Source organism: Bos mutus, chromosome 28 (genome assembly GCF_027580195.1).
Source record: "Bos mutus isolate GX-2022 chromosome 28, NWIPB_WYAK_1.1, whole genome shotgun sequence".
Lineage (NCBI taxonomy): Eukaryota > Metazoa > Chordata > Mammalia > Artiodactyla > Bovidae > Bos > Bos mutus.
In genome coordinates, this window is record NC_091644.1 from 21,388,246 (window position 1) to 21,402,260 (window position 14,015).

A 14,015-nucleotide genomic window follows, 5' to 3' on the forward strand; every position below is an offset into this window, starting at 1 on the left:
CACCTCCTAGAGTAACAGAAATAAAAACAAAAATAAGCAAGAGGGACCTGATTAAACTTAATAGCTTTTGCACAGGAAAGGAAACTATAAGCAAGGTGAAAAGACAACCCTTGGAATGGGAGAAAATAATAGCAAATGAAACAACTGACAAAGGATTAATTTCCAAAATATACAAGTAGCTCATACAACTCAATGCCAGGAAAACAAACAACCCAATCCAAAAGTGGGAAAAAGACCTGAACAGACATTTCTCCAAAGAAGACATACAGATGGCTAAGAAACACATGAAAAGATGCTCAACATCACTCATTGTTCAGTTCAGTTCAATTCAGTTGCTCAGTCGTGTCCGACTCTTTGCGACCCCATGAATTGCAGCATGCCAGGCCTCCCTGTCCAACACCAACTCCCGGAGTTCACCCAAACTCATGTCCATCGAGTCAGTGATTAGAGAAATGAAAATCAAAACCACAATGAGATATCACCTCACACTGGTCAGAATGGCCATCATCCAAAAGTCTACAAACAATAAATGTTGGAAAGGGTGTGGAGAAAAGGGAACACTCTTGCACTGTTGGTGGGAATGTAAATTGATACAGCCACTATGGAAGAGGTTATGGAGATTCCTTAAAAAACTTGGAATAAAACCACCATATGACCCAGCAATCCCATTCCTAGGCATATACTCTGAGGAAACCAGGGTTGAAAAAGACACCTGTATTCCACTGTTCACTGCAGCACTATTTGCAATAGCTAGAACATGGAAGCAATCTAGATGCCCATCAACAGATGAATGGATAAAGAAGTTGTGGTACATATACACTATGGAATATTACTCAGACATAAAGAGGAACACATTTGAGTCAGTTCTGATGAGGTGGATGAACCTAGAACCTATTATACAGAGTGAAGTGAATCAGAAAGAGAAAGATAAATATCGTATTCTAATGCACATATACAGAATCCAGAAAAATGGTTCTGAAGAATTTATTTACAGGGCAGCAATGGAGAAACAGACATAGAGAATAGACTTATGGACATGGGGAGAGGGGAAGAGAGGGTGAGAAGTATGGAAAGAGTAACATGTAAACTTACATTACCATATGTAAAATAGATAGCCAATGGAAATTTGCTATATAGCTCAGGAAACTCAAACAGGGTACTGTGTCAACCTAGAGGGGTGAGATGGGCAGGAGGTTCCAAAGGGAGGGGATATATGTATACCTATGGCTGATTCATGCTGAAGTTTGACAGAAAACAACTAAATTCTGTAAAGAAATTATCCTTCAATAAAAAAATTAAGAAATGCAGTACATATATTTTGCAGTACATAGCTTGACTATAGTACTGAGTGGATATATTCAGCCTAAAATGCAGGGACCAAGACTCAACAGTATGGGTTTACTTCATCTCTTGATTGGTTTGCTACAGGTTTGTTGGGAATAACCAGAAATAATTATTAAAAGAATTAAAAAATGGCTTCAACTGGAGGGGGGAGCAGCTGTCAGAAGGCTGGCAAACCTTGCATATGCACGTGTTTCATGAGGTAATTTATTTTTAAAGGAGATAGAAAGCAATAATTATTCACTTAGTATGAATTTTTACATGTGCAGTTTTAATCTAAATTCAGAGTGAAATGTCAGTAGGAAAACACATTTAAGAAAAAGTTTTATTAAAAAAGTCTATTCTAAATAATAATTTTTTCAAAATAATTTTTCTAAAAAAAGAAACAGTTTGCCTATTAGCCACTGAGAGCTTCAAATGCAATACCTACCAAAACATAATTATTTTTATAATTCACCTATAATAAAATTAATTCCCCAAGTTATGTATACAGGCCTATTGTTTCATAGTTGTTGATGATTTCCATGTTTTTTCCGTTAAGGCATTTAGAAAGAAAATTAAAATTGTTACAAACTGTAATTTCTAAAAATCTGAAGGGAAAACAACTTTTCCTCATTATAATAATTGTTTGTCAAAAATGCATCATTGTTTAGGAGGTGGGGGAGGGAAGGATTGGGAGTTTGGGATTAGCAGATGCAAATTTTTTATATACAGGATGGATAAACAGTAAGGTCCTACTGTATAGCACAGGAAACAATATTCATTTCAGTTCAGTCGCTCCGTGGTGTCTGACTATTTTCGACTCCATGGACTGCAGCATGCCAGGCCTCCCTGTCCATCACTAACTCCCAGAGTTTACTCAAACTCCTGTCCATTGAGTCGGTGATGCAATCCAACTGTCTCATCCTCTGTCGTCTCTTCTCCTCCCGCCTTCAATCTTCCCCAGCATCAGGGTCTTTTCCAATGAGTCCATTCTTCGCATCAGGTGGCCAAAGTATTGGAGTTTCAGCTTCAGTATCAGTACTTCCAATGAATATTCAGGACTGACTTCCTTTAGGATTGACAGGTTGGATCTCCTTGCTGTCCAAGGGACTCTCAAGAGTCTTCTCCAACACCACAGTTCAAAAGCATCAATTCTTCGGCGCTCAGCTTTCTTTACAGTCCAGTTCTCACATCCATACACGACTACTGGAAAAACCATAGCTCTGACTAAACGGACCTTTGTTGGTAAAGTAATGTCTCTGCTTTTTAATATGCTGTCTAGGTTGGTCCTTTTCTTTCAAGGAACAAATGTCTTTTAATTTCATGGCTGCAGTCACCATCTGCAGTGATTTTGGAGCCCCCCAAAATAAAGTCTGTCACTGTTTCCATTGTTTCCCCATTTATTTGCCATGAAGTGATGGGACCAGTTGCCATGATCTTAGTTTTCTGAATCTTGAGTTTTACTCCAACTTTTTTACTCTCCTCTTTTACTTTCATCAAGAGACTCTTTAGTTCTTCCTTGCTTTCTGCCATATGTGTGGTGTCATCTGCATATCTGAGGTTATTGATATTTCTCCCAGCAATCTTGATTCCAGCTTGTGCTTTATCCAGCCCAGCGTTTCTCATGATGTACTCTGCATATAAGTTAAATAAGCAGGGTGACAATATACAGCTTTGACATACTCCTTTCCCGATTTGGAACCAGTCTGTTGTTCCATGTCCAGTTCTAACTGTTGCTTCTTGACCTGCATACAGATTTCTCAGGAGGCAGGTCAGGTAGTCTGGTATTCCTGTCTCTTTCAAAATTTTCTACAGTTTATTGTGATCCACATAGTCAGAGGCTTTGGCATAGTCAATAAAGCAGAAGTAGATGTTTTTCTGGATCTCTCTTGCTTTTTTGATGATCCAACAGATGTTGGCAATTTGATCTCTGGTTCCTCTGCCTTTTCTAAATCCAGCTTGAACATCAGGAAGTTCACGGTTCACCTATTGCTGAAGCCTGGCTTGGAGAATTTTGAGCATTACTTTACTAGCATGTGAGATGAGTGCAATTGTGCGGTAGTTTGAGCATTCTTTGGCATTGCCTTTCTTTGGGATTGGAATGAAAACTGACCTTTTCCAGTCCTGTGGCCACTGCTGAGTTTTCCAAATTTGCTGGCATACTGAGGGCAGCACTTTCACAGCATCATCTTTCAGGATTAGAAATAGCTCAACTGGAATTCCATCATCTCCACTAGTTTTGTTCTTAGTGATGCTTTCTAAGGCCCACTTGACTTCACATTCCAGGATGTCTGGCTCTAGGTCAGTGATCACACCATTGTGATTATCTGGGTCATGAAGATCTTTTTTGTACAGTTCTTCTGTGTATTCTTGCCACCTTGTCTTGATATCTTCTGCTTCTGTTAGGTCCATAGCATTTCTGTGTTTTATTGAGCCCATCTTTGCATGAAATGTTCCCTTGGTATCTCTAATTTTCTTGAAGAGATCTCTAGTCTTTCCCATTCTGTTGTTTTCCTCTATTTCTTTGCATTGGTGGCTGAGGAAGGCTTTCTTATCTCTTCTTGCTATTCTTTGGAACTCTGCATTCAGATGTTTATATCTTTCCTTTTCTCCTTTGCTTTTCGCTTCTCTTCTCTTCTCTTCACAGCTATTTGCAAGGCCTCCCCAGACAGCCATTTTGCTTTTTTGCATTTCTTTTCCATGGGGATGGTCTTGATCCCTGTGTCCTGTACAATGTCACGAACCTCATTCCATAGTTCATCAGGCACTCTATCTATCAGATCTAGGCCCTCAAATCTATTTCTCACTTCCACTGTATAATCATAAGGGATTTGATATTGGCTTACTAATTTTCTAAAAATTATTGCTAACTTAATAGTGATGGGTTTTCCAACATAATTTTGAAAGTTAGCAGATTTCAGAATAATTCCATATAAATTTAGAGTCCTGGGATGATTCATTTTACACTGTTTTGATGAGTCTATATAACTGAGTTAAACTTCTTTATTGAGGACATATATAATTGAATTTTAAGAGGTCATTTTTTTTTTTTTTAATAAAATGTGTCTGGGCATTTTCCTTCATTATTCAGTGTGATTCCATTAACCTCCAGGTTGATCCTTTGGAAGATGAACAAAATTATAATTGACATCCTCTATCTGTATTCACGGAGAAGGCAATGGCAACCCACTCCAGTGTTCTTGCCTGGAGAATCCCAGGGACAGGGGAGACTGATGGGCTGCCATCTCTGGGTTCACACAGAGTCGGACACGACTGAAGGGACTTAGTAGCAACAGTAGCAGCAGCAGCAGCGTCTGTATTCAAGCAGGCTGCAAACCCGATCCTCAGCTCTTGCTTACCAAAGGGAAATTTAAAATGTTTAGCTGAGTGAGAACGAGATTAAATATTGTTGCATTTCATTCTTTGAATGACATTTTTAGCTCTTTATGGGACAATATATTAGGGTTATTGATTAATTGTAAACAAAGCTAGTTGACCATTAAGACTGGGTAGAATTTGTCTTTTGTTGGTGAGCATTATTTGGGATGTAAAACCATGGACTAATTTTTACCATTACTTCAGAAGATTACTATAAAGTACTTAGAAAGATGCGTGTCACATTAAAAAAAATCAGATTGCTAATCATTTCTGATATTATGTTATTTTAGGTACTCAGAAACGCTTTCACTTTGGATCAAAAATAATTCATTCCTTTTCAGAAGCTCTTTTAAAGTGTGTTTAGGTAATTGAGTCCTAGAAACATGTTCTTTTCCACTCAGCAAAGACAGATTGCTAGATAATAGGTAATAGATAGACAGATAATATCATGTGCAAAGAGATAGTTTAATTAAGGTTATTCAGTGATAGAAACATACCATTCCCTTTTCTCAAAGCCAGACCAAGGGATAAATCTGAGGCACAAAAATGTATTTAATGCTATGTGAAATGTTGTGTATTGGAGTAATATATTAATTCAACAAAACAAGTATTTTAACTGGCCCAAATAGCACAATAAGATGTAAGACATGTGAATAAAGAGATAATATAGATGGTTAAGAGAATACACAGGAAACAGACTAGTAAGACTGCAATTTTAGTTCTGCTTGTCTTAGTTATATGACAACAGGCAAGACTCTCAGTATTTCTGCCTGTAAGTTTGCTCACCTGAAAAATGGAAAGAACTGTCTACCTCATCAGGTTTTTCTGGAGAATTAAGTGAGTTTTCAAAAAACAGAATGCCCCAAAACATTGCTTGGCATGTAGAATACACAATATATATGCTTTTATTTCATGTGTGCCATGCTTCTCTGTCTGGGTAGGCAAGACCTCTTAAAGACCTCTTAAATGTCACATAAGACCATTTATGTGACATTTAAAAATTAATAAATGGCAAGTATATATGTATGTCAGTTTTTATTCCAATCCCTAAAAAGGCAATCCCAAAGAATGCTTGAACTATAGCACAATTGTAGTCATCTCACATGCTAGCAGGGTAATGCTCAAAATTCTCCAAGCCAGGCTTCAGCAATACGTGAACCGTGAACTTCCAGTTGTTCAAGCTGGTTTTAGAAAAGGCAGAGGAACCAGAGATCAAATTGCCAACATCTGCTGGATCATGGAAAAAGCTAGAGAGTTCCAGAAAAACATCTATTTCTGCTTTATTGACTATCCCAAAGCCTTTGACTGCGTGGAACACAATAAACTGTGGAAAATTCTGAAAGAGAAGGGAATGCCAGACTACCTGACCTGCCTCTTGAAAAATCTATATACAGGTCAGAAAGCAACAGTTAGAACTGGACATGGAATAACAGACTGGTTCCAAATCCAGAAAGGAGTATGTCAAGGCTGTATATTGTCACCCTGCTTATTTAACTTATATGCAGAGTACATCATGAGAAACGCTGGGCTGGATGAAGCAAAGCTGGAATCAAGATTGCTGGGAGAAATATCAATAACCTCAGATATACAGATGACACCATCCTTATGGCAGGAAGTGAAGAGGAACTAAAAAGCCTCTTGATGAAAGTGAAAGAGGAAAGTGAAAAAGTTGGCTTAAAGCTCAACATTCAAAAAAAAAAAAAAAAAAGAGAGAAAAAAAAACAAATGAAAAAAAAAAAAAACAAACCAAAAAGCTCAACATTCAGAAAACAAAGATCATGGCATCTGGTCCCATCACTTCATGGGAAATAGATGGGGAAACAATGGAAACAGTGGCTGACTTTATTTTTTGGGGCTCCTAAATCACTGCAGATGGTGACTGCAGCCATGAAATTAAAAGATGCTTACTCCTTGGAAGGAAAGTTATGACCAACCTAGACAGCATATTAAAAAACAGAGACATTACTTTGTCAACAAAGGTCTGTCTAGTCAAGACTATGGTTTTTCCAGTGGACATGTATGGATGTGAGAGTTGGACTGTAAAGAAAGCTGAGCACTGAAGAATTGAGGCTTTTGAACAGAAGACTCTTGAGAGTCCCTTGGACTGCAAGGAGATCCAACCAGTCCATCCTAAAGCAGATCAGTCTTGGGTGTTCATTTTAAGGACTGATGTTGAAGCTGAAACTCCAATACTTTGGCCACCTGATGCAAAGAGTTGACTCATTTGAAAAGACCTTGATGCTGGGAAAGATTGAGGGCAGGCGGAGAAGGGGACAACAGAGGATGAGATGGTTGGATGGCATCACTGACTCAGTAGACATGGGTTTGGGTGGACTCTGGGAGTTGGTGATGGACAGGGAGGCCTGGTGTGCTGCAGTCCATGGGATCGCAAAGAGTCAGACATGACTGAGCGACTAAACTGAACTGATATATGTATGTATATATAAATGAATCACTTTGCTATATATATATATATATTTACACACACACAGATATATTATTTTCTAGATTCTTTTTCATTACTCCTCATTATAAAATATTGAGTATAGTTCCATGTGATATACAGTAGGTCCTTGTTGATTATCTATTTTATAGACAGTTGTGTAGATATTTTAATCCCAGGCTAATTTATCCCCTTCCGCCCCACTTTTGTAACAATGTTTGTTTTCTATGTCTGTGATGCTATTTCTGTTGTGTAAAAAGTCCATTTGTATCATTTTCTTCTTGTGGTTTTCATTCTGTTGGCCCTCTGATGGATAAGGTTACGAAGCTTATGGAAGCTTCCTGATGGGAGAGACTGACTGAGGGGGAAACTGGGTCTTGTTCTGATGGGCGGGGCCATGCTCAGTAAATCTTTAATCCAATTTTCTGTTGATGGGTGGGTCTGTGTTCCCTCCCTGTTGTTTGATCTGAGGCCAAACTATGGTGGAGGTAATGAAATAATGGCAATCTCCTTGAAAAGGTTCCATGTATACACTGCTGCACTGAGTGCCCCACCCTGCAGCAAGCCAGGACCCACACCTCTGCCACAGACTCCTGGACACTCAGGGGCAAGTCCAGGTCAGCCTTTTTTGGGGTCACTGCTCCTTTCTCCTGGGTCCCAGTGACACAAAGTTTTGTTTGTGCCCTCCAAGAGTCTGCTTCCCCAGTCTTGTGTAAGTTCTGGCGGTTCTATGGTGGGGTTAATGGTGACCTCCTCCAAGAGGGCTCATGCCATACCCAGGTCTGCTGCACCCAGAGCCCTTGCCCCTGTAGCAGGCCACTGCTGACCCGTACCTCAACAGGAGACACTCAAACATAGTTCTGGCTCAGTCTCTGTGGGGTCGCTGGGTTCTGGTGTGCACAAGGTTTGTTTGGGCCCTCCGAGTGTCTCTGGTGGGTATGGGGTTTGATTCTAAATGTGATTTTGACCCTCCTACCATCTTTCTGGGGCTTCTCCTTTGCCCTTGGACGTGGGGTATCTTTTTTGTGGGATCCAACATTTTCCTGTTGATGGCTGTTCAGCAGTGAGCTGTAATTTTGGCGTTCTCTCAGGAGAAGATGAGCGCATGTCTTTCTACTCTGCCATCTTGCTCCGCCATACCTAGATATATTTGTTTTTATTTACTTGGCTGCACCAGGTCTCAGTTGCAGCATGCAGGATCTAGTTCCCAGATGAGGAATGGAACTAGGCCCCCAGCATTGGGAGTGTGGAGTCTTAGCCAGTGGACCACCAGGAAAGTCCCCACTGTACTTTTAACATACATGATTGTTTATCTGTTTTTACTTTCCTAAAATATGGGGATACCATTTACATTTTTTATATTTGTCTTTTTAAACTTAACCGTATAGTTGTGCATTTCTTCCATCTGCACATGTGAATGTAATTGTTCTTAGGTGTGCAGTATTCTATTAATTGGCTAAGCCAGAATTTATTTAGCCAGTCTGCTGTTGAAGAACATTTGGGCCATTTCTAGTCTTCCTCTATGATGCCACCATGAAATTCTCTTTCTACAGTGATGCATCAGCCAGAGTCTGAATATATAGGATTAATTTTAAGAAGTAGAAGCACTGCCTAACAGAACATGTACCTTGTAGCATTGACAAGTCTTACCTAATTGCTCACTGAAGTGGCCTCCCGATTTCCTCCCAACCCATCTCAGGAGAGACCTCAGCTGCGTCCTGTCTCCTTCCCCCTCTAACCCCCGCCTCCATCCTTGCCTCTCACTGCCAGTCTTTTGCACATTATTATCACTGCTGCTGCCCTAGGAAACCAGATGCAGTGTGAAGTTATTTTCTCAGTTATGCTTCTTAAGAATGAAGGTGAGATAGAATTCATCCTTTTAATGTATACATATGAGTCAAGGGTTTTCTTTTCTACTATTAAAAAATGTGGGGGTTTGATGCTGAAGTGATAACCACAATCTATGTTAGAACACTGCAGTTGTCCCTAAAATTGAACAGGGCCCATCAGTAGTCACTCCTTCTCCTCACCCAGCCTCCAGCTTCAGTTCAGTTCAGTCACTCAGTTGTGTCCAACTCTTTGTGACCCCATGGACTGCAGCATGCCAGGCTTCCCTGTCCATCACTAACTCCCAGAGCTTGCTCAAACTCATGTCCATAGAGTCAGTGATGCCATCCAACCATCTCATCCTCTGTCACCCCCTTCTCCTCCTGCCCCCAATCCCTCCCAGCATCAGGGTTGTTTCCATTGAGTCCGTTCTTTGCATCAGGTGGCCAAAGTATTGGAGCTTCTGCATCAGCATCAGTCCTTCCAATGAATATTCAGGACTGATTTCCTTTAGGATGGACAGGTTGGATCTCCTTGCTGTCCAAAGGACTCTCAAGAGTCTTCTCCAACACCACAATTCCAAAGCCTCTTTCTTCAGTGCTCAGCTTTCTTTATACTCCAACTCTCACATCCATACATGACTACTTGAAAAACCATAGCTTTGACTAGATGGACCTTTGTTGGTAAAGTAATGTCTCTTCTTTTTAATATGCTGTCTAGATTGATCATAACTTTTCTTCCAAGGAGCAAGCGTCTTTTCTTTATTTGTACAGATTTGGCTGCTCTGGATATTCCATATAAATACAATCATTCAATATGTGTTTTTTAGTGAATAGCTTCTTGTATTTAGCATAATGTTTTCAAGATAATATTTTATTGTATGGATGCACACACTTTGTTGATCTCTTCACTAGTTGATGGACATTAGGGTTGTTTCCACATTTGGACAATTGGGAATAATGCTGGTATAAACATTCATGTACAGATTTATGTGTGAACCTATGTTTTTTAGTTCTGTTGCCCATATATGTTGGAGTGGAATTGCTGAACCTTGTGGTAGATCATGTTTCAATTACCTGATGAACGACTGCCAGGCTGTTTCCTACAGCAGCCTTACCATCATTACTTCCCATCGACACAGTATGAGTGTTCCAATTTCTGCATATCTTTGCCTCCACTTGTCTTCTTGTCCCTATGGTCTGAGCCACCCCAGAAGGAATGAAGTGGTTTTGATTTGTGTTTCCCTAATGATTAATGATGTTGAACATTTTTTCAATGAACGTCTTTTCATTGAACATCATTTATTTCCTTGTTGGTCATTTTTATGTCTTTGGAGAAATGTGTATTCAAACTGGTTGCCAGTGTTTTAGTTAGGTATTTGCCTACATACTATTTAGCCATAAGGGTTTACATATTCTAGATACAATTTTCTGAGTAGATACATGCTTTGCACTTTCTCCCATTCTGATTGGGGAGGGGGTGGGGGGAAGTGGCTTCAATTTTCTCAGTATTTACTTATTTTTAATTATATGTTTGGCTGCACTGGGTCTTAGTTGTGCCATGTGGGATCTAGTTCCCTGACCAGGGATCAAACCTTGGCCCCCACTGGAGCACGGAGTCTTAGCCACTGGACCGCCAGGGAAGTCCTGGGGGCTTCGATTTGAATGGAAAAACCAATTTACTTTCGTTTCTTATGCAAGTTTTGCATTAGAGTTGCCTTTCAAACTAACTTGATTTAGTATCCGTTTAAAGATAATCACTTTTTTTCAGTTTATCTACTGACTACAGACAATTAAGAGGTTTATTTTTATCCATAAAAATAGAGTGTAGCCATAACTCTGAAAAGAATGTTGTTGAAGCATTACTTACATGTAGACTTTTCTCATTAGTTGAATGGGAGACTTGCTTGTGATTCAAACTATTTTGTGAGGCAAACTGTTTTTCCTGACAATAAGCTCATCATCACAAGAAGAAATATTGCTTGTCAAAGCAAGCTCTTATTTTGTTAGATTACAAAGAATTGGGGCTGTGCAAAGAAAATTAAAAGAAATTAAAAGATGCTTGCTCCTGGGAAGAAAAGCAATGACCAACCTAGACAGCATGTTAAAAAGCAGAGACATTATTTCACCAACAAAGGTCCATCTAGTCAAAGCTATGGTTTTTCCAGTAGTCATGTATGGATGTGACAGTTGGACTATAAAGAAAGCTGAGCACCAAAGAATTGATGCTTTTGAACTGTGGTGCTGGATAAGACTCTTGAGAGTCCCTTGGACAGCAAGGAGATCCAACCTGTCCATCCTAAAGGAAATCAGTCCTGAATATTCATTGGAAGGACTGATGCTGAAGCTGAAACGCCAATACTTTGGCCACCTGATGTGAAGAACGGACTCACTGGAAAAGATTCCGATGCTGGGAAAGATTAAAGGCGGGAGGAGAAGGGGACAACAGAAGATGAGATGGTTGGATGGCATCAGCGATGGGAAGGACATGAGTGAGTAGTCTCCAGGAGTGGGTGATGGACAGGGAAGCCTGGCATGCTGCAGTCCATGGGGTCGCAAAGAGTCGGACATGCCTGACCGACTGGTCTGAACTGAACTGACTAAACTGAAAAATAAAGTCTCTCACTGTTTCCATTGTTTCCCCATTTGCCATGGCAAATACCATGAAGTGATGGGACCGGATGCCACGATCTTAGTTTTCTGAATGTTGAGTTTTAAGCCAACTTTTTCACTTTCCTCTTTCACTTTCATCAAGAGGCTCTTTGCTGTAAGGGTGGTGTCATCTGCATATCTGAGGTTATTGATGTTTCTCCTGGCAATCTTGATTCCAGCTTGTGCTTTATCCAGCCTGACATTTTGCATGATATACTCTTCATGTAAGTTAAATAAGCAGGGTGACAGTATACAGCCTTGATGTACTCCTTTCCCAATTTGGAACCAGCCTGTTGTTCCATGTCCAGTTCTAACTGTTGCTTCTTGACCTGCATACAGATTTCTCAGGAGTCAGGTCAGGTAGTCTGGTATTCCCATCTCTTGAAGAATTTTCCACAGTTTTTGTGATCCACACAGTCAAAGGCTTTGGCATAGTCAATAAAGCTGAAGTAGATGTTTTTTCTGGAACTCTCTTGCTTTTTCAATGACAGAATATGGGCTTCTTTTTGAAGTGATGCAAATGTGCTAAAATTGACCTTGATGATGTTTGCACCTCTGTGCAACTGCATCAATACTTGTGAGTATAATAAAAAAATCCAACTGTACACTTTGAATGAGTGAATTATATGGAATGTGAACTACATATCAATAAATCTATTTTAAAAATATGAAAAGATATTCAACTTCACTCATACGTAGAGAAATGAAAGTTAAAAACAACAGTAGCAACCATTTTTCATCCATCAGATTTGCAAATATTTTCAAGCCTATAATATTTAGGACTCGGTGAGGGTGTGGAGAAGCTGTGCTCTTGTACTGTGGTGGGAGTAGAAATTGAGGCAACCTTCTTGGAAGGAAATCTGGTAAGATCTTTCATGATTTAATATATATATAGATCTTTTGATTTAGTCATTCCACTCCCAGGAATTTATTCCTCTGTACAGTTATCAAGTATAAAAATGATTACTGAAACATCAATTACAATAATAAAATTAAGAAACAACCAAAAGTAAATTAATAAAGAACTAAGCAAAATAAATTATAGATCCATATAAATTATGAATACCATGAAGCATTAGAAGAATAAAAGTGTAGAACCTTATACATATATATTATGCTTCTGTTTTATACAAAAAAGGGAAGAAAATAAGAATAAAAAATACACATATGTGTGTTTGACATAAAGAAGGATACACAATAAACTAATATAAATGTTTACCTGGTTGACTGGGGACTAAGTACATGGTAGATAGAAGCGCATGTGATATTTTTCATTGACTACCTTTCTACATTGTTCTACTTTTGAGGTTTTTGAATATTTAACTTAAAAGAAATTGAATTAAAAATTAAGACTGTGACTGAAATAAAAGAATAAGGCTTATCTACAACAAGTAAATTACAACTTGTACAAGATATGTTAAGTGACAAAAAAGTCGCAGAATAATATGTACAACACTCTTTTCATTTATTTATTTAATTAACAAATACTTTTGGGTCCCTAACTTATGTTCTAGATCCTAGTGATATGGAAGTACATCAGGCAGCCAAAGTTCCTGTTATCATGGAGGTTACATTTTAGTAGTGCATAGACCCTCACAGATGGCTCAATTCTGAAGAATCCACCTGCCAATGCAGGAGACGGGTGTGACCCCTGGGTCTGGAAGATCCCCTGGAGAAGGAAATGGCAGTCCACTCCAGTATTCTTACCTGGGAAATCCTATGGACTGAGAAGCCTGGTGGGCTACAGTCCATGGGGTCACAAAGAGTCTGACATGCCTGAGTAACTAAACAACAATACAGTAGGCAAACATTTAAATAAACAAGGTTAATTTCAAACAGTGATAGAAGCAGAAAGTAAAACTAATGTTGACAGAGAGTGACATGGGCTGGGGAATAGTTACTTGATGGGTATCACAAAGACTGAGAGTCATTTCCTAGGCAGGTTGATAAGGAGTCTAGGGGTCCCCAAGGAGAGAGGGGTCTGGAATTCTCAAGGAGGAAGAAAGGACAAACTTTTTTTCTTTCTCCACATTCCTTAGGATTATATAACAATAATGTATCCTGCTTAAGGACAGTCTTTGGATTCAACCTTCTGTTATCTTAAAATGTAAATTATGGGAGTAGACCTGGTCTTTACAAGGATGTATCCTGCCTGAAGACAGTGTGGTGGATTCATTTTGATATTTGGCAAAACTAATACAATTTGTAAAGTTTAAAAATAAAATTAAATTAAAAAAAATGTAAATTATGGGAGTAGGTCTGATGAGGTCTTTACAACCTCCAGACATTCTTTGGATTCATTGGAGAGTATATAACTTCATTGCTAACACTAGCAAGTGGGTACTCTTTCTGCCCCCTTCTGATGCCTATGTCAGAAGCTTTCTCTATCTCCT